Below are 22303 nucleotides of genomic sequence, written 5' to 3' on the forward strand. Positions count from 1 at the left end.
TTCTCCTTCTCCAGTCTTCCAGACATTTGGAAACTCTGAAGAGAACAAAACACAGCTTGCTTGTCACAGACACATAAGTGATAATGTCATAACCTGGATCAGGTACCCACAATGAAGGACACCCACAGGGAGTTAAAGTCCCTGTCCCACAAGTTAAAGACCCACAAGTCCCAAACACACCCATTCCCCTTCAGTATCTTTATAGGTGTGTCTAAGCACAGATGTTGAAGTGTGAAGTTGATCCTGGTTATCAAACTCCTCTTTGCCCAGTGTCACGAGCAAGTTCATATTCTGAGAAAAAGACAGACAAAAATATCAAGCTATTCCTTAAGTACCAATTTTAAGTTCTGCCACATCAACAAAATTTTCTTCCAAAGTGTAGAAATATCATATGCAAATCAAATTTGTTGATAGTATTTGAAAAGCAGAAAATAAAAATGTGGTTTTTTTCTCCCTCTGCATTATCATCTAGTTATTGTCTTTGTACAATAAGAAAATAGCACATGGCTTATGCATAGACCTGTCTAGCATAGAAAAAATGGAAAAGATGCAAACCAACTCATGCTGTCACAGAAAAAATACTTCAGGTCTTGAGTGCAAACTGCAATATCCTATAGAGATTAATATAAGCACGCCAGGTTTATGGTTATTCATTATTACACTTCTGGGAAAATAGAACAATATATCTTGATAGTTTTAAATACATATTATATCCTCTGAGTCTCTTCTGATTATTTAGGCCATATTTCTGTCACTGTATTTCAAAATTACCTAAGAGGGAGCATTCTGAATTTGTGAAGTTAGAAGAAAAATTGGCAAAAATAACTTTCTTAGCCTTTAGAAGGTTACTTAAATACTGACTGAAGCAGTCTCTCATCAGGAGACAAGGCAGAAAAGGGAAAGCAGGAGCAGGAGACAGCAAGCAATAACTTTGAACTGACCCTCAAGCCTCAGCTACCAAATGATGCTCTCAGGATCTCAGAGATTGTATTTCCCATAATGGGAAATAAAAGTCCATTGTATTCTGCTCAAATGAACAATTTGCTTTGGTCACAAGACTCAGAAGCTAAATAATTCTAGCAAACACAGGTACTTAGAAAGTCTTCTTTTAAAGTCTGTTCTTATTTTGGCCTTGGGAGGGCAAGAGCAACTTGGCCCATCCCATTTAAAGTGTAAATAGATCTCTCAGTAGGTAGAGAGGAAAGTGAAAATTAATTAGCCAGCTTTTCTTTTGTCTTATAGTGTTGGCAGGGAGGAGGAAAGGTCTGGAGAAACAAAACTCCCCTTGCATAAGATCCTTTAGGAATATACCTGAATAAGAAAAGATTCCAGATGAATTCAGAGATGTAGTCTGTGCACAAACACTGAGCAGAATTAGAGAGCAATTCATGTTAACTGAGATAATTTTTAATGCATTTCAGAGGAGCATGTCATGGCCTGGCCTAAAACATGGAAGAGGCATTATCCTGGGAGGCATGGAAACCACTGCTGAGGAGGTCAGAGTTTCAGCATGTGAGGAGGGAAATGAGTATACAAGATGAATTTTGCAATGAGAAATAGAGTACTAGGTAGAACAGAGATTGGTGGTTCAGAGGATGATGAGGAATCCCCCACCAACACAGGTGGTTTCCCAGCACATTGTCCTCTTGCACTGTTTGGGCACAGTGGGGTCACTCAGGGTAGCCCAGAGTTGGTCCCTTCTACAGACCCTGTTCTAGTCCCTGGTGAAACCCCTTGGGCATGCAGCCACCTCTGAAAACCTGAGCTTGGGCTGTCTGCAGATGCACCTGTGGAGAAAAGTGAGGTACAGTCTGGTAACAGCAGGAGTGAAAAGCTAAACATTTCTTACCTATTGCCTTCTTTTTGAACTCATCCCAGCTAAATGATCTTCCCTGGTTCTTGAGGAAGATTTATATGTGATAGCTAAAAAACTGATGATTATTTTGTTTTCCACAAACAGCAGGTCTCATTGCAGGGTTATAACCAGCATCCCTTGACTCCAGTTCTCTGGTGATTTTTGCTGCTTTTACAGCCCTGGAGCTCTCCCCTTTCAGAAGGCAGGACTCCCAAGAACTGCCTGTTTTATTCACAACATCAACATTGATAAAACAGTCCACCATCAGTTTCCTCCTGCGTGTAAGCAAGCTCATTAACCACAACAGCTTTATTTTTATAATTCAGAAATTCTACTGAAAAAAAAACAAAACACCAACCCAGCCCAAAACCTATACTAAGTAGAAGGTCACACTTTGAACTCAGCTGTTTTTACATAGGTGTGTCCAAGGTCAAACTGTGACCCCAATATTACCACGAGCTTCAAGAAAACCTTAAGGTGGGACCTGCCAGTAGAAAGAGGGCTGAGAAGAGTAGAACTCACTGAGAGATCTGCTGAAAATCTCCCTGCAGCATCAACAGCATCCTTGGTAGCTCCTACAGACAACCATGTGTTCAGGTCTCCATCAACAAATACTCCAATTTTCTGAACTCTTGGTATGCTAGCCACCAAAAAAAAAGAAGAGGAGGAAGAGGAGAAGAAAGAGGAACAAGGAGAAGAAGAAGGAAGAAAGGAAGAAGGAAGAAGGAAGAAGGAAGAAAGAAGAAGAAGAAAGAAGGGAGAAGGAGAAGAAGAAGAAAGAAGAAGAAGAAGAAGAAGAAGGAGGAGGAGGAGGAGGAGGAGGAGAAGGAGAAGAATGAGAAGAAGGAGAAGAAAGAAGAAGAAGAAGAAGAAGAAGGAGGAGGAGGAGGAGGAGGAGGAGAAGGAGAAGAATGAGAAGAAGGAGAAGAAAGAAGAAGAAGAAGAAGAAGAAGGAGGAGGAGGAGGAGGAGGAGGAGAAGGAGAAGAATGAGAAGAAGGAGAAGAAAGAAGAAGAAGAAGAAGAAGAAGGAGGAGGAGGAGGAGGAGGAGGAGAAGGAGAAGAATGAGAAGAAGGAGAAGAAAGAAGAAGAAGAAGAAGAAGAAGGAGGAGGAGGAGGAGGAGGAGGAGAAGGAGAAGAATGAGAAGAAGGAGAAGAAAGAAGAAGAAGAAGAAGAAGAAGGAGAAGAAAGAAGAAGAAGAAGAAGAAGAAGGAGAAGAAAGAAGAAGAAGAAGAAGAAGAAGAAGGGGGGGAAAAGGAAAAGAAGGTAAAGAAGGAAAGCAATGCTGGGTTTAAATTTCTTAGCATTTCAGCCTGGAAATTGCACAGAGGCTAATGAATCGGCCCAGACCCCCCTCCATCCTCAGCTAGATCTGCATCCAGCATTCCTCTCTATGTTTACAGTTGGGAAGAAATTGAATTAACTACATAGTATTATTTTAGCATAAACGAACAGGAAGACTGCACCAAAATTGATGACCCAGTGAGTGTTGCCTCTCCCTGACTGTACTGTATATGCAGAGCTTTCTAGGCTCAAATTTATTGGTTTGTCAGAAACTTTAGTTATTTTCATCAAGTTGAGTTTTACATTAAACATTCCTCAACTTAATTGGAACCATGCGGACACATTTGGGCAGCATCCATATTCCTGCTCAAATAAAAGGGGTACTTTGTTACAAATTCAGCATACTTTGCTGTTAAATTATATTTTTCTAGCAATTACAATTAAATATGAAGTTCACACTTAATAGTAGACCTTGTAATTGTGTGGGAGCAGCTCTCCTTCCGTGAACATCATGCGTGGGTGGGAGAAGGGAGAGCCCTCTAGCCTAATTTTAATAATGAAATAAACAGTTGTGCTGGTGAGTAATTCAGGGATTTTAAGACAGAGCATTGGCAGGATGGAAATAGTTTAAGGAGCTTATTTAACCCCCTCACCTGCTACTTCTAACTCACTCAGGAATCCCCATCAACCAATTTCAGACAGAGAGGAATAGCACCGAGAGATATGGGAAGGGGCCAGGGGGTAATGTCATGCCTGGTCTTTCTTGCTTTTAGTCTCCTTGTGAAAGTTGTTGAGGACAGCAAAATGAAGTTTGCACAAAGATTTTAAGGTTCTCCTTTTTCAATCAATTGGTTTCTGAATTTAATAACCATGATTTTGTAAAAATGCTCTGCTTTTCTGGCTTTTGTCTTGAAAAAGAGGTAATGTTGTTCAGAAAATTGAGACATTTTAAATTTCATTTGTGGTTTTATATTTTCATGCTTGTTCCTGTAAAAAGCAGGGTCTTTCTATTATAAAAACAGAGTGTGAAATATTCCAACATGTTATGGTGGCATTTCTATTATCTTGAAACGCATTAATACTGACATCTCATGGAATTACAGAATGCAAACAACAGTGAAAAATACAAAACATAAAACTTACAGGAAAAATTTTTCATTTCTAATTTTTTTTCTGAAAACAAAGCTTTGAATTTAGATTGGTACATGAGGAAAGCATGAAAGATAGAGGGATCTAGGCCTGAGAAGACACTGGGATGAAATCTGCTTTACTAAAACAAAGAAGTCCCAAGATTAACCTAGAGAAAATATGTCTGCCCAGCTCAATCTAATTTCCTAGTCTTTGCCCTTAAAATCTCTCGCTGTCTTGCAAATTAACTTAATTTCCACCCTGTCCATTTATAGGCAACTGGAGTTTGTCCTTCATGCAGTTGATGCTGCCCAGCTACTGTCACCCATCAGTGACAACCCAAGGCATTTCCTGCTTTCTCTCTGCTAAGCTAGGTTCAATGTGTTTGAAAGAAATCTCCATGTATGCCCAGCTCAGAAGAAAAGTAAATTATGAGACTGATGCTCTGTCAACAGTTCAGATAAGTTGCCCAGCCAATGATGGCAGCACCCTGCATTTGTGGACATACATTTGTGGCCAGTTGGGGATGTGCATTATCCTGGTTTTGGCTGGGGAAGAGTTAGGCTTTACAATTAAAAATTAATTTTTTTTAGATTTAATTTTTTGTAGCAGGTACAGTGATGTGTTATGGATTTAGCATGAGAATAATGTTGATAATACACTTATATCTTTATTTGTTTCTAAGTACTGTTTCTACTAAGTCAAGGACTTTCCAGCTTCCTATGCTCTGCCAGTTAAAATGCTGGAGAGGAAAGCTGGGTAGGGGCTGCTGCTCAGGGTCTGGCTGGGCATCTATTGGCGAGCAGTAAGAAACTGCACTGCGCATCACTTGCTTTGTATATTTTTTTATTATTTTTATTATTTTCGTCCTTTTTTCTCTTATTAAACTGTCTTTATCTCAACCCACAAGTTTTCTCACTGTTACTCTCCCCCATTCTGCTGGTGAGGGACTGAGTGAGCAGCTGAGTGATGTCTAGTTGTCAATCTGGATTTAAACCAGAGCATGCATACGTCACATGGGCCATGGCGACAGGATTTATGTCCCCAGACATGCAGAAATCTACACCAAGTATCTGCTAGCTGAGGCATAGATTTTAAAGGAGTGTTTTCCTTCTTCATCCTGCACATGTATCCTGTTTGTTCCCACCATTGTTCCTGCATAAAGCACACCTGCAGAAGCCATCTCTGGGCAGGCATGCCTCCGTTCCCCAGGATGGGGGAATTTAATAACTCAGAGCTACTGAAAGCACTATCCTACAGTGCTATCACCCTATTTCTGACATTGCAGCAGGGAATTAAACCTACAGGAGCACAGTGTTCTCACAGAGCCTGTCTTACTGCCTCCCTAGAGTGACCTGCTGAACTGTCCCAGTCGGCCCCAGAGGTGCCATCCCTCTTGGTGGACTGGTCATCCACAGAACTGACATCTCTCTGGAGGGTCCTAGGGCATAGCAAACCACTTCCCCCATTCAACCTTTTCTGCTTTCACCTCCTCTCTTTGCTCATGCAGCCATCATAGTGGTAAATATTGGAGAGTCCATCTACTTCAATAATAGGTGAGTGCTGCTTGAAGCACTGAGGATCTCTTCAAACGCTTTGGGGGTTCCCAAGATAACTCCAAGCCAGAAAACACTTCTACTTGGTACAATTTAGCTTCATGTTGGTCTCATGTCTCTGCTTTCCACTGCAGTTTCATTTTAAGCTGGGAAATTTATTTTTTTTACGCTGGGACTTTTCTACAAAAATTACAAACACGACTGCACAAACCGCACATTGAACTTTGGAATCCATACTGTTTGACTAGTTTTGAAATTTTACAAAATAATGATCCTTACAACATCCAAGGGCTGTCTCCACTCTGTTACAAAGTCCCAGTGGGTTCCAGAGGACTTCCAAGGCCAGCTCCTCGTGGTTTATTTCTCAAAGATTCTCACTGCCATGCTCCAGCTCATGCTTTCTCTGAGGGTGGCCAGATTTCACCACACATGGACAGCACAAGGAAAGTTCATATGAAAAGACAAAACCAGAAATATTCTACTGAGCCTAAGTCACAGCACTTTTTTCAGGACTTGAACTTAATTCCCCATCTTTCTGCAAATACGCCTGAAAAGGCATTGCACGGAAAATGAGACTGCATTGCAGCAAAAGATGCCTTCTGCTCTTTAAACAGTCCCTCTTCAACAACACATATTCTCATCTGTGCATTTTTAATAGAAGCATAATTTTTGTCATATGTTGTAATGAATAGCATACAGCTAAATGGTGCGTATAAGACTGTAATTCCATCTGGGAGTTTGTTGACATTGATAAACCGCTTGGGTTTTTCTTTTGTGGTTCATGCCATTACAGCAGCTCAACAGGATTACAATCCTGTTAGGTATAGCTGGTTATAGGCATTATACCATATGATAATAATTGCATGTTTCATTAAAGAAAGTATTTAAAAATTAAATTGAAAATTCTCATGAATGGTCTGATAATATGGTATTAAAAATTATATTTATGTTATTACCTGAGTTGCTAGTCTAGTTTTTTTTTAAGATTCCTCATTTCAGGCAATGAAAATACTTTAGTTGGATTTAATTATATCTATGCTGTGGGACCAAAGCATTTCCCTTGCAATTTTGTGGCATCACTACTTTTATAGGATATGAAAGCCAGAACATTGCATTGCCCATGAAGAAAAGTGAACCAGACAAGTCTAGTAATTTCATAGTCTAAACCAAGTCATACAGATACAAATAGGGAAAACTGCAGGTTTACATTTTTTCCTGTAATTCCCAGTCACTAGCAGTGATAGCAGTGGCAGTGCTAAGGGTGGTTTAAAAACCCTGTGAAAAGTAGCATTTTCCTTCAATTCTATTGTAATTAATAGATCAGCCAATCCATGTATGCATTCCCCTGAAAATGAAGCTTATGTTAAGACTCACTTCCCTCTTGTCCTCAAGTAAATGCATTAAAACCTGTGTGAAAAGGAGCTTTCATTCTTCTGCACTTTACTCCCAGTTTGTCTGGATCACCATGGGTTTTAAAAATTTCAGTCATGCAGCCCATTTCTAGCATGGCTTTGCTCTGCTAACTGGCATTTAGTTCACAATGAAATAACTGCACTTAATGACTTCAGCAAAGCCCAGATGCTCTAGGCTGGATGAAAGGGAAATATTTCTGATATGAACTCTTCCACTTACACAAACCACTGGAATGGCCAACACTGCCTGATAGATGACTGGAGGCACTGTCACATCTGATGTCCTTCTGCTTCTGTCCATTGTTCCCTGTGGAAAGGTTATTATCTGCAATACCCCCTGCACTAGATTTTCAGATTTCACTTTTTGCACCAAGCACCACCAGCAGGAAAATCTCAGGGATCTACTGGGTCACAGTAACCCACAGGCACAGGGCACATGGGACAGAAAGCAGCTGCATTCATTGGACTGGATGAACTTTAAAAGTCCCTTCCAACACAAACCATTCTATAATTCCTCCCCTTCCTACTGCTGGCTTTACTGAGTTGCTGCTCACTCAGCACCCACACATCAGCCTCAGGTGCCTTGCTGCTGCTCCCAGACATCCACTCTGTTCACACACAGGAACTCTTGAACGCTGCAAGAGAGTGGATACACACACACACCATCTCCAGTCAGCAAAATTGGGGAAAGAAACTAGGGGATAAAACTGCCCAAAGAGTCAGTGGAAATTGTTCTGAATAATTCTGCTGAAGCCTGCACACTAAGTCATTGTCTGGAGGCTCTGCAGGTGATGAGGATCTACCAGGCACAGGAAGTATTTACAGAGCATCTGCTCTAAAGGCTAAGCTTCCATTTAAAGTGTTAGGAGATGCTGGGGTACATTTGCCTGTTTATCCCCATTTCATGCAGTTTCAGACTCCACTACAGACTAGGAAAACTGAAGTTTCACTTTCAACATAATGGCACTTCCACCCTGTGGCTAGAACCTTCTCCATAGTTCAAAATCTTTGCAGACATAGCTTCCACAACGAACTCTGTGAAGATGTGGTGCGTACTGGCAAGAGATGTTTGCTAGCAGTGTTTAAACCAGCTACCCACACGACAGAAGGTAAACCTCTCAACAGAGCATTTTGCTTCTATAAGAACATAGACCAGAACTGATGGTTTAATTAATGCATGTTTCCTTTCTTCTCTTCTGATGCTCTTAGATGACAAGGCTGTATATGCAAAATGTTTGAATGCAGACAAACCTACTTCTTCTGGGGAAGCCACACAACGGCCAGCAAACAGTTCCAGTATTGATGGGAGAGTGGAGGGGGCTGAAGCACTAGAGCTGTGACATGTGGTGAAGCAGCCTTCTCCTGGATCCTGGGCAACACCCAACAGCAACACACAAATCTCTGGGGTGGGATTTAGGGTTGAAGGTTGCTCCTACAGAAATTCTCTGGAGATAGGGTGGAAGGAAACAGAAGGAAACAGAAGGCAATCACCAATGAATCTAGTTTTGCAGTGATTTAAGATGCCTAAATCTTTTCACTCAACATGTGTACTAAATTCTCATTAGTCTTAAAATACAACAATGATCAGAAAAGATTAGTATATGGTTCCTTCCCACCAGGCTGTGTCTTTCTCATCCAGATATATCTCCACATTTGGCCAAACAATACAGATTTTTCCTCTGTTAACAGTCTAAAATTACAGCAATTCCTGTGAGGGCAAGATAGAAAGGGAGGAAGGCTTGAAGGGCCAGTCTTCATGCCCTCTTGCACATCATTAATAACACTGTCAGTGAAATAATGAAGTCATCCTCATTATAAATGCAACAGAGAAAAACCAAAATTATTTAAGGTGGGATCAGTGAATGACACCATCAGTTTTAAAAAATAATATTTAAGGTAGGCAAATTTGATCTGAAACCATTGAAAGAAAACTTTGGGAGACCACAAGGTCATTTTTACAGTACTCCTTTTGTCAATGTAAAGGCACTTTGCCATAGGTTAGGATAGGATGGAGTTAATTTTCTCCTCAGTAGCTGGAAGGGTGCTGTGTCTTGGATTCAGGATGAGAACAATGTTGGTGACACTCTGATGTTCGAGTTGTTGCTGTGCAGTGCTCACTCCAAGTCAGGGAGCATCTGGGGGGCAGCTGGAGTTAAACCACGACACACATTAATGGAAGTTACACTACATACCCATGTAAAAGAGTCAAAATTAGTGTATGCAAGTTATGATACTGTTTTCTGATGAGTACTGAAAAATTCCTGGAAAAACACTTGATAACTATTTAACGGTTTATAATACTTTCAGCTGAGTGATTTCCTGCTCTAAGGGGAAACATGGCCCTGCAATTAATTTCACTGGGCTTGGAGAAAAAGCCATAGAGAAGATTTGTGGTATTTGTTTTTGAAGCTTAGTTTCATCCTAGGATGAGGAACCCTAAGCATTTTTACAATAGCTGAACAAGGAATGTGCCAGACATCATTGGTCGCAACACTATGGGTAATGCAGCTACTAATCATTTATTTGCTTCAGGAGTCACAAATTAAATAATCCAGAAAAAATTAATCAGGGAGCAGAAAGCTAAGACTGAGTAACTCAGGTTCTAGGGCAGGCATAGTATATCTATCAGGATTTTTAGGCCATTTGCAGCTGGAGCTGCCAAGAACAACTAGAAGGTGGTGTCCCGTGGAAGGGGTACAGCCATTCAGCAAACCCCCTTCAGCTCCTTCCTCCTTCTGTCCTTCATGATCAGAGCTGCATCTTCCCCATACGGTGCTGATCTTGGCACTGATCTGGAGGGGAAAGAGATTAAAGCTTATCTGTTTCACATTTTGTAGAGTCACTTTGTTTCCAACATTTTGCAAAAGCAAAATTTTGTGTCTTTTTTTGGGTTAGACACATTTGTGGTTTTGCCCATATTATATATTGCTATGGCTAGATACAATGCCAAGTCCCAGCAGCTGGTTTGTACAAGGGATAGGGATGTGATTCTGATTCCTTATTATGAAGGAGGGAAGAAATACATGTCTCTATGTCTTTCAGAGTCATTTAGAGGGAAGGAAACACCTTAACAATGACTTTTTAAAATGTACTATTCTAAATAGACATGCTGTGGAGAAGATGGCAAGGATCTTCTCTTGTGTTAGATGTTTCTACTCCAAATAAAATTATTTCTAGGACTTCATAATCTCCAGACCTGATTTAACAGTTTCCACATCACCTTCCACTGAAACCCATAAGAACAAAGGGCCCAAGTGTGTATTTACTAATTCTTCCTTTAAAAATAGAGGCAGCCACAGTGTGTTCACATTTACTCACAGTTATTAAGCTGACTTTCAGCATTGCCAACTGGACACATGGATTTTGCAGTCTCATGGACTGCAATCTGAGCTTTGAGATATATTCAGGTTGCACACTGAGAGCAGAACTGCAGCTTTGGACAGTTTTTAGATGGCTGTGCTCAGGGTAAAGCAGCCATTTGGTACTGTGTACACACTATTTTTAAGCACTGACCTTGCCTTTGATTTCCTTCCAATGCCTACCCCCACATACAGCCCACTAACCAAGCACAATCCACTTCTTTCTGTGTGGTGATTCCTGAGGTTTTGTTGCTGGTCTGCTAGGGGGTTTTTTTGGAGTTTTTTTGGAAGGGAGATTCTCTCTATTCTTACCAAATTTGGAGAACAGATAAATACTAGTGGCTGCTAGTCAGATTCCAGCAGACAAAACCACGGAGGAAGGAAACAAAAGGTTGTTCAACTCAGGCTTTTCCTGTAAAATATTAAGCCAGGCCTACTTAACTGAGGTACTCTGACTTAGCACTGGCCTGAGGTGTCTTTGTTCACAGTACCATGAGGGTCCATGCACAAGAGGCATGCAGGCACCTGGACCAGTCTTCAAGAGCTCCCCTTGCAGATCTGGAGGAGTGGATGCTTCATTTCACTCATCATTTAAATATCTGCTTTAAGATGAGATAAAGTGACCCCATTTGTGTTTTCCATCGGCCACAAGGAGAGTCAGGGGTGCTTACTGTACCTTGTAGAGGTTTGGTAAACCAGTCTTGAAGTCATAAACAGAGACACCAAGGGAGAGATGAGGGACCTTACCAGAGGAATCTCAATAGCCTTCCTGGTATTCTGTCCCATGGACTGCTTCTGCATTTTACTTTAGAGAGTTATTTAAAAACAAATGCAAACAAAGTCTCAAGAAATTACTGGGACATAAAGGACCCAACTTTTCTCCCTATTCCCAGTCCAGGATTGTACACATTAAACTACAGATCTCCAGGCCACCCCTCCTTCTTGCTTCAAGATTTCAACGTTTACACTGCACAGGTCCAGCTTCAGAAGGACTGGGGAGACGCAGCCTACACAGATGGATAGAAAAGGCTGGATTAGTTCAGAAGATAAAGCAGTTAAAATCACTATTACAGAAACTTTCTAACACAGGAAAAATAATAGAATGGATATTTATTTGCTGGAATAAAAATATACCAAATTAAGATACTGTACTACACATCTTAAAGTACTTAAAGATTTCATATTTTTAAGCACAAGGGAGTGTGAAACTCTGACATCATTATTATTAAAGTCAAGAAAGAGGTCGGTAGAGATAATATGAATGTTTGCAAGTACATTACCTTCTTGTAAGAGGGAAAGGTGTATGCACATCTGCACTTATATGTGTGCAAAACATATATAAGTGCAGATGGGGGGGAGTGGGGGAGTTAGGAAAGGAAACAATTTAATTTTTCTAGACTCACCAGAAAAAAAAAATTAGATTTTGCTGTATTTTTCCTAAAAAAAAAAAAAAAAAAAATTAAAAGCTGTGAAATAACAACGGAGAAATTTCTTCTTTGCATCGGCACAGATTTCTAAAGGCTAACTATAGGCTATAGTTTATAATACGATGAATTTGTAAATGTTTTCATGAGTAAAACAAAGAATATTATCTTAATTAATTGGAAAAAAATTAAACTACAGCTAAAAGCAAATATTACCTGCTTGATGCAAATGGCAGCAGTTGGCATGACTTTATGCATAGCTCATATTTAAAAATTAGCTCGTATTTAAAGCTTTAAGGATCTGTTTGTGTTTCTCATAGCCCTCCTGATTGCCTTAATGTTATTCTACCACATCGTTCTAAATATGGGAAGTTTACTTGGAAATGTTTATTTCTTTTTTTCAGTTCACCACAATTTCTTGAGATAATTGTTTTAACATTGCCTTTATGGGTGGGCTGTTCCAAGGTCAGTGTGGCACATCAGAATTTTCTTGAGAGAACCTGTTGAATTTCTTTGTGACTTTTCTCCCAGGGCCCAAAACTTTAAAAATTATGTTCTTTTCTTCCCTGAGGTTAGAAATGAGAGCAATGAAAGCTACTGGCCTTCTATGCAATCTAGTCACAGCTTCTTCAAGGCATTTTCTTTCCCTGTGTTCTTTGTTTTATGAGTTTTCTCTTAGCTACCCAAATAATTTTCAAAAAGTTTCAGCACAATTTCACTAGTAACTGCTCAATAACTATCAGTGAGTGGACTTTAGGTTTTCCAGACCTTTCAGATGGCGCAAACTGCCTTCAGATCCAGGAACCATTGCAGCCAGAAAAAACTGTCTCCTTGGAGATGGAGGCTGTGAGAGAACACAGGGCTTCCTACAGGGACCAGGGAGACATTGCTTGGATAAATTTTTGTAGGTCTGAAGAAAATTAATTCATAATCCAGTTATAAATGAGCTCACCATCTACATAAACCTGCTCAAGGAAACCAGAGTTAGCACACACTGACACTCTCCTAAACCCAGACACTGCAGCAGTCACAACCATGAATCATCAAAACCATGAACCTCTTGTTGGCACATCATATGACTATCAAAGTACAGGATGATGGCAAAGTTGTTTGGAGGTCAATTTATCAAATATTCTGATTAAATTAAATGAAACTTCTGCTCTATTATTAGCAGTAGATGGTGACTTTGTGTACAAATTTTTGATCCATGATACATAAATCTAACACAACATAGTCTGTGTCCTAAAGGTATGTAGAAGAAACCCACCAGAGAAATAAAAAGCCACAATGCCCTCACTACCCTTTGGAGCTGGTGATTTGAGGGACTGATTTTCTCTACACTTCATAGCAGTCACTGGCAAAGCTGGGAAACGATTCAAGACCTGTGTCCTAGCCATAAAACCAGCTTGCTCTCCTGACATGGAAAGAAACAGGAACATGCCAGAGATGCAAAGCAAATGCCAAGTTGTAGAATGGGCCCCTGATGTATTTTTCTCCCTGGAGAGAGATTAAAGCCTTGCAGTACTTATAAACACCTGCCTAATGATGACAGAATTGAATTTATTGCTTCTAGCAGCAAAAATGCCTCAGAAATAAGATACTAGATGCCCTATTGAGATCATCCAAACAGCATGTGTTGTAGTTATCACAAACTTCAGGTGATAGCCCGAGACATCTGCTGCACATGTACAATTTGGTGAACGCTAAGGCACAGCTTGTAGAACTCTGCCTGCAACTCTCCGGAGACTGTAAAGTAGCTGAGACATGATAAGACTTGAAAGAACACCTCACTTCATGATCCTCCATCACTACCCCTGCACAGCAGCTCCAGTGGAAGCACTGCCAAATGCCTAAGCTGTGCACCTTCTCCTTCAGTTTATCACACTCTTAGGTTAGTGAAAACACATTTCTGAGGCTGGGATAATCAGTTTGAACAGTGATCTTAACACAGAACTGCTGCACCTTTTCCTTTGGGAATCAACTGTCCTCCAAAAGCACTTATGCCACAAAGTATTTCTAAAAGAAGGCTGGGCTTCAAAAATGTTAATCAAACGCAACATTTTAAACAAAACTTTCTAATCCCTCTTGACACATGTACAAGGTCAAAAACCAAAGCTGTGCCATAACCAGCATCCATAAGAACAAGTAATATCACACCTATACAAAAAAACTTTCCATCTCTACCATGTGTAAAATTGGTATGAGTAAAGGCAATATCCATTAAACTAAATTTGACAGCGATGTTAAAGGTGAGGAACTATAATTTATATATTGCCTATAACACGGTCAAATTCCTGGTAGAAATGGCAAAACAATCTAAACCACAGCCACCCGATATTGTTGGATTTCTTTTCTCTTATTAGAAAAAAAAGTTTTCATGACTTTTTATTGATAGAAGATGTAATCAAAATGGTCCCTTTTGACTGGAGAGATTTAATCATGCAGGTTGAGGAGCAACCCTCTTTGCAGGTCATAAATTATGTGAAAAAGATCCATGTTTATTTATTTTCATTTCTTCTCCTCTGGACAAAAATCCCTATTTTATTATCTGGAACAACTGGCAAATATTTTAAAATATGGTCCTTACAAATTTAGCTTAATTCCTCAGATGTCAGGCCAACAACAGCTAAAAGAAAAAACCAAATAAATTCTTGCCCCGTTCACCCTTTCACCACCTTCACAATCCTGTTCCTCTCAGGAAAACTTAAGAGAACTGGTGAACATTGCAGTGTGCCAGAGAAGTCAGTACACACAGGCTATTTTAGATCAAAGGGAGAAATGCCTTCTGAAGTGCCAAGAGCTTCCTTGCTATTATACCAAACAGAAGTACCAGTTCATCTTTTCTAATGGATTAAATACTATGGAGAGAGAATGTATCTAATAAGGGCAGAGCTGGGTGACTAAAGACATTATGGGCTGGACAAATACAACTTTCAACTCCTTTTGGAAATAGCCCATCCTGGTGCATGAAAGTGACATATTTGCAGGGCAATAGAGAGCACATGCCAGCTTCAGCCCTGGATCAACTTCAGCCAGTAGAAGAAAAGTAGATCCAAAAACGATGTAATTCCCGGGATAACATTGTCACAGAAGGTGCATCCACTACAAAACCAGAGCAAGCTCAGAAAGTAAGAAGCTCAAGGACATTTTAACACAATTTCCCACAAATAAAGATAGAAAGATAACTGCATAGATATATTCATGGTTCTCATATTTTTAATTCAAATGTTAACAAAAAAAGGTTTTTTACTTCTTTTACTTCTGAGCCACCCTCAGTCTGCTAGACTGCACCTTTGAGCTGTCTGCTAATCAAACAGATTCCTAAAAAGTCTTGCTCCCTGACTTCCAAAGGATTGTAACAGCTACCTCCTCTTGACTTGCTTTCTCTGCAAGTACTGGTTTCTTTTGTACCTTTTTAAGTCTGTGGCCTTGAAACCAGAGGCTTTAGGCAGCAATTTGAGCTCTTTTAGCACTCCAAGGGCATGCCCATCTGATCTTTTTCTATCAGGAATGCTCCATGTGGTGAGACCAATGTCCATCACCCAGGCTTCTGTCTCCCACAGTGGCTGTTGCAGAGGTGGCTTAGGGAGAGCACATGAAAAAAGCCACTATCTGAAATCTAACCCTCATGCTCCTTCTGCATCCTGCTGTTAGATTTCAGGTGTTAGAGGGAATATCACTGCCTTCCCAATAGGATCTGGTTTGCACCTTTTATCCATTAATTTGTCTAATCTGTTTTGAAACTCTTGATGTGTTCTGACTTCACACTTTCTTGCAGCAGCCAGTTTTAGGAGTTTATTACAGGCTTTGAAGAAAGGCACTTTTAAAAACCTGTTTTAAATTACATCCGATCAGTTTCAATACATGTTCCCTGATCCAGTACTGTAGGATTTGGTAAACAAGTTTAGCACTCATCTTCTGTACTGCCTTCTTGATGATGTAAATCAGCTTCATCCCTCTTCAGCTTTCTCTCCAAACTGAAGTGAAACCATAAGCCTATTACTTTTTTGCAGCAAATTTAGATGCCCTTTCTTTTATTTTTTGGTTTTTTTTGAGAAAAAATATGCCCTTCTTGAGATGCAGAGACCAATTGTAGGTGATACTCAAGGTGTGAAGGCACAAAGATTTTCTACATTGGCAAAACATACTCTTTGGTCTTGCTCTCAGCACCATTCCTGATATGGGCAATTTTAGCTGCAGGTACACATTGAGACAATGCTGACAGAGAACTGCTAACTCAGCATGGCTTGGACTGTTCTAAACCACCACAGAATTGTTTTGGAGATGTTTAAATTAACTCCAAACAAGAGGCTAGATCACACAGCCAGACAGGGTAATGCCATGCAGAGGCGCTTGCTTAAGCCCTGGAAGATTTACAGCTGCACAAAGGCAGTTGCAAACTCCTCCTAGATTTGGTAGCAGCTTGTCCATCTAGGATGCCTACAATCACAGCACATCAGGTAAAGCAGGCAGGTCAACAGCCCTCCTGTGCATTTGAAATGTCTTCAGAACAGTACCTCTCTTTTTGGGAGCCTTCTCCTCTCTCCCCCCAAGCTCTGTATCCAATGTGAACAACATCTGCGCTCCATGTACAACAGCGCTAATAATTACAAGAAAAAAATTACAGACTAGCAAATTCTCCACAATTTAAGACTTGTTTTCAGCCACCAAGAAACCTTACCAGTATCCCATCTGAAGGGCAAGGCATAGCTGTTATGTGATAGTGGAGGATGGAAAGTATGAACAACTTCCTCCTCACCCTGTGCTGCATGTCTTCTCCCTCCCTATGTATGCCACTGATGCACCTCAGAAAATATTTATGAGTTCTCGTTCAAATACTTCAGCTGATAAATTTAATATCATATTCCCTGGGGTAAGCAAAAAATAAAATATTGCATTGGCCTTCGCACATGTGGATATTATATTACTTTACAATGAAACCCAGCAAGCTGCACATTACAGTTTTTACCACAATCTCCTTGGTAGGAATGTTTCAAATACATTGCATATGTGTGAATACAATATAAGCATACTGAAACGCTTTGAACACTGTAATACATCAGACACTTGAGTCAGGGAGGGAAAAGAAAAAAAAAGAAAAAGCCTTCACCAATCTTGGCTCTTATCTCAAGTCTGTGCTGCTCCTATATGTGTTTGACAATGGCGTTCTTGGTCTGATGGATGGCGCTGCTTACAACACACAAAGTGAACTTCCAAACAACTGGATCCACATCCCCCAAACCTCCTAGCTTGTTCATCAAGTATCTCTGTGAAGGAAAGCAGATGAGAGTGCTTGCCCTGTGTGGTACAGCTCCCACAAAAACGGATTAAAGGTGTCGCAGCTGTACAACAAAGTCCTCGGGTTTAGCAAACACATTTCCGCGCACCCTAAAAGCCCCAACACCTGACGTGCTGGGGTTTTACAAGGCAGCAACGCTGGAAAGTAGGCATAGAAGGCGGCAGCATTCAAAGGCATTAAAGAGTCACATTCCACATCCGCCGGGCCCCGAACGATGCGCCCGACGCCAGCCAGCCCCAGCACGGGCACCCGGGACAAGCGGAACGGGGTCTGGGCTCCCCGGCCTCCCAAACGGGACTGCTTCTCCATTCTACACTTTGGGAAATTACAACTCATAAGCTACAAGCACCCGTCCACGCAGACCTCCCGGTCTGAGACTCTTCTAAACTCTGTTTTTCAGGAATAAAGCACTCTTGGTAGCTTTCTATGCTTAAAACATAGAAAGAAGTGAAAAATAGTAGATGTCCATATGTGTGAGCATTATTCATTCCTAAAGAACAAAGCAAAAAAGGCAAAGTTGGTGCATCCAAGGAATGAAAACACATGGTCAATGAACATTTCCAAATGGCTTACCAACCCCCACACAGGAGCTTGGTGGCACAAATATTCATCACCTTTTTTAACCATAAAAAACACAGTCTTTATTTGGGTTTGTTGGGGCTGGTTTTGAGCAGGGGGGTGGTTGTTTGGTGGTATTTTTAATTTTGTTGTTTGGTTTATTTTTATACACTGCAGATTTCATCCCAACAGAACCGTGGGTTGTTCTTAGGGTCTGCTGGTTTGCCTTCAAATTTCCTGATGCAACTGTAGAAAAAACAGCATATAACTGCATGTTTAAATAACACACACGCCAAGAGACTTTAATAGGATGGCACACACAGCCTTTCTTTCCCACCTAATACTATCTTGAGCCTTGTAATCTACCTTTAAAATGGCACACCCATGTGTCTGCATGCGCACATCTTTGCTCTTCCACTCTTCTTGACAGTTGTTCTCTCTATGCCTTGCCACTCATTTTACAGATTTTTATTGGCAAGAAATCAAGGGTGAGAGAGAGAGGGTTACCTCGAGGCTCACAGACAGATTGTCTGTCTCATTGACTTAGCCTCTTGCATATGTTGCTCTGCCTCCACCTGCTACTAACCATGTTGACCAGTCTGCCTCTTCTTAATATAAGAAAAATCACTCAAAATACATGATCAAACAGTAGCTTTAGGGGTGTTTTCACACAATTACAAGTAGAAGAGGCACATATACTTCCAATAACTTTCGTCTGAAAAGGACATGAATGTGGTCTTGAGGGTCAGATAGAATGATGATGCTGTTCACAATGAACAAGAAAGGATCAAGATATACTGGTTTTAAAAGAAATTGTATAAACTGTCATGCTGAAAAACAAAGGGTAGATTACCATGAGGGAAGAGTCAGAACCAGCTGAGATTTTTATTTGGAGGAGTGGAAGTCAGCCTCTGCAGAAACAGGATTTGAATTTACATGGTTTTTTCAAGTACAGTAGCTTGCTAAATTCCGTGCTTGTAAAGGTACTTGTACATGTGCTGACAAACATTCTTTTTTGCTGCTCTGAAAACAGCAAAGCTGAAAGGTCTTACTTGAATTTTGTCCATTCAAATACATGGATGAAAAGGAATACATACCATAGCTCTATTGACATATGAACACTTTTATATATATGGATATCTAAGGGTGTTTCATTTTTTTTGTGGAGGGGTTCTACAAAACATGACCTCAATTCCTTAAACACATAGTCTTAAAACTAGAAATCTTTTGGTTTTTTTCCTCCATTGGCCTTCCTAAACCTGTCCTAAGCATCTGTATTATGTTATCCAACACACTGGCTGCTAACAATACAATCAATACAAAAGGTTACGTAGGGGTCATGGATTATTTTCTGCCCTCAAAATACAAAGCTTATTTTAACAGGGATTTGACTGCTTTCACTGCAGAAAATGTCTTAGAACCACTCAGGTGAGAAGGAAAAATAAAGCATACTGGAAGTATGATTTTTTTTTTAATATGAAAAGAGGTAATTTAATAAACATTTTTCTGCACATCCACATAAAATACATTTTTTTAAGTTTCAAAACTTTATCGTAAATTTTAAAGAGCAGGAACCTGGAATGCCAGGAACTGACATAAATACCTTTTTCGTCACTTTTGGAAAATAGTATCTGTCTGCTTACACATTAGTGTATTTTAGAACACCAACATACTAACTCTATTGTTCTGCTTCAAAGTGTAAAACTCACCTTACCTCAGACCTTAGTCAGACTACAGCAATGATTCCTGACACTGACTGAGCTATAGGACAAGCTAGGTTAATTTGTACCTAAACATTTACTCCCTTGTAGATATATTTTTATATAACTGTTTTGTGCCTCTTAATCTTTCAGCAATAGGAAATACTAGATATCAATAAAAGAATTTTTAAACAAACCCATCAAGTACAGTCCTGTTGCAGCTTACCAATACAATCCAAATTGTGTCTGCATTGTAAATTTATTTTAAGTTTTTCAAAAGCATACTTGTTACTTTAAGTATCCCCATTTCATGTAATATTGTGTTGCTCAGAGGTCTCAGTGAAAATATTTTAAATACTTCTACTTACAAACTATAAAAAAATCCCTCCTAACTGTTTTTGAGTTGGAGAGGAGGGGAAAAGCTCCTTACAACAAAGTGATTTTCAGATTAGTTTGCATTAGTTCATAGAATATGACTCTGACACTTTCAGAATGGAAAGGAGGAAGCATGGTAACAAATGGCTGAAAGTTTAGATATTTGTATAGTGATTTACTTCTGTAAAAGATTGTATCATAATTTAGAGTAGATCATGTACATGAAGCAGTTGATGTCCATGGTTTTTGTGGGGCACTGTCAACAAAAATAATGCCAGTGCACCAAGAAATTATGAATGCATAATGTGGGATCATTACATACAACACATTCCATCTGCTAAATTTTTTAAAGAGAATCTCAAAACAAACATTTGTTTGCTGACCAATGGCTGAAAACATTTCTGTGTATTTACTTAAATGCCTAAAACCATTGAAAAAATAATTTGCCATTACTTCTGCTTTCCTTAAGGCTGAAAAATACAAACCACATCTGATTTCACCTAACATCTGCTATCTGGTTCAATGGTCTTGATGCCTAAGACTTTTAGCTGTTTGTATTTTTCATATATTTGTAGCTTTGTAGATTGCTAATGCATGGCTGTAGCTCCTAGTAATTTTCCTGTTCTCTTTCTAGTCTTATTCCAATAAGAGAATCAACTACAAGGATGTTCTGTTATACAACCAGAATCTGGACTAGAGATAACAGAACTGGGGCAAAGAAGCAGTGGGCTGCATCCAGTGGGGCAGTACCCTAGGAATTATTACCGAACCAACCAACCTTTTAACTGGACAATATGTGATAGGTACACTAATCAATTAACCTTATAAAAATAATAGAATTACTGTGCCATGTTCAGTTTTTGCCATATCATGTACTTGAAAGCTTTTAAGTAAAGGTTTGCTTTTATGTTATCACTCTAAAGGTGTTAGGGAAGATTTGTGCTATTTTCCAGGCAACAGTCTAACACAAATTACAAATCTTACTAAGGCTTCACATCCCAAACATATAATGTCCAAGAGATCTTCAAGGCTGACAAATAGATATATGTTTAGAATTCCTTCACATCCTTGGATGAGAGACCTTTGTAAAGTCTTCAGGAAAGGGAGCAGGCTTCAGGGACAATGCTTGCATCAGATTCAGGAACACAGACACCTCAGGAACACTGGCTTGCAGCTTTTTCAAAATGAACAAGGAACAAAATCAGACAGGTAGAGGCAATTCTTAACCAGAAATGTTATTAAACAGAAAATATTGGGGCCTATGCCTAATTTTTAAAGGATATTTTGTGGCTTATTATTAAATATATATGTGGGATTAATTCTCACCCTTCATAAAGTACTTAATGCATTAAATAAGACAGGAACATCACTTAGCAAAGCAAACAATGCTCTCCAGATTAATGGCTGAAGCCCACAAAAGTGCTTGTGCAGCAGCAGATTTGCAGCTGACAAGCCCTGATGACCCACCACTTGTGCTACTGCAAAGCACACCAGCACATTGTGAACAAGCTGTCCTAAAACAAGATTACCTTCAAGTGAGCTCTCAGGCTCACACATCAGAAGCACACACATCCTTTTAACCAGAAGCAGCAGAGCAGCAGTGCCATTATCCCAGACTCCAAGGGACTGCAACAGCGACATATACACTGTCATGGAAACAGGGGAGGTCAAGTATAACCTATTCTCCCTACGGGAGCTGCAGTCAGGCCCCTGACTCCATCAAAGCAGGAACTGTGCAAATGTGGAGCCACTGCTGCTGTACAGATACTCGAGCTTTTGTGATCTACAGCAAAACACACAGACAGAAAATACTAGTGGTCCGGATGACACAGGTGGTTCTAAAAGAAAATGAGCTTAAATGGTTTCAAGACTTTTATGATCATAAAGGATGTTCTCAAATGCTCTCTGGGAGTCTGTTGACACCTTCACAATGACTTACCAGAATTTCTTCAAAGGACTTAATTGGCTTTCTACTTCATGGTGAAACATATTTTAGGCCTGTAAACACCTACCCTTCCATACAAAACCACCCAAGCCTGCTATTTCAGTTCAGAAAACAAAAGATAATTCTGATGCTTTTGCCAACCAAAAGCCACAAAGCATACATCATTGAGCAAACCGTTCTGTGTTATTCCAGTTTCAAAAGGAAAACATTGGGAGTGACATTAAATATGATGAACAGAGGAAAAGTCAGGATCAGACCTGGAACCCTAACTCTGAAGTCTTTATCTTCCATTACTATGTTTAGTGCTGTCCAACCACATCTATTCTGGAGATCATCAATGTACCCCTTTGGGCAGGGGGGTGCAACCTCAAGTAGAATCCCAAAGCCTACTCCTCCAAAATCTTACCT

This window comes from Geospiza fortis, unplaced genomic scaffold (genome assembly GCF_000277835.1).
Source record: "Geospiza fortis unplaced genomic scaffold, GeoFor_1.0 scaffold217, whole genome shotgun sequence".
Taxonomy (NCBI): Eukaryota; Metazoa; Chordata; class Aves; order Passeriformes; family Thraupidae; genus Geospiza; species Geospiza fortis.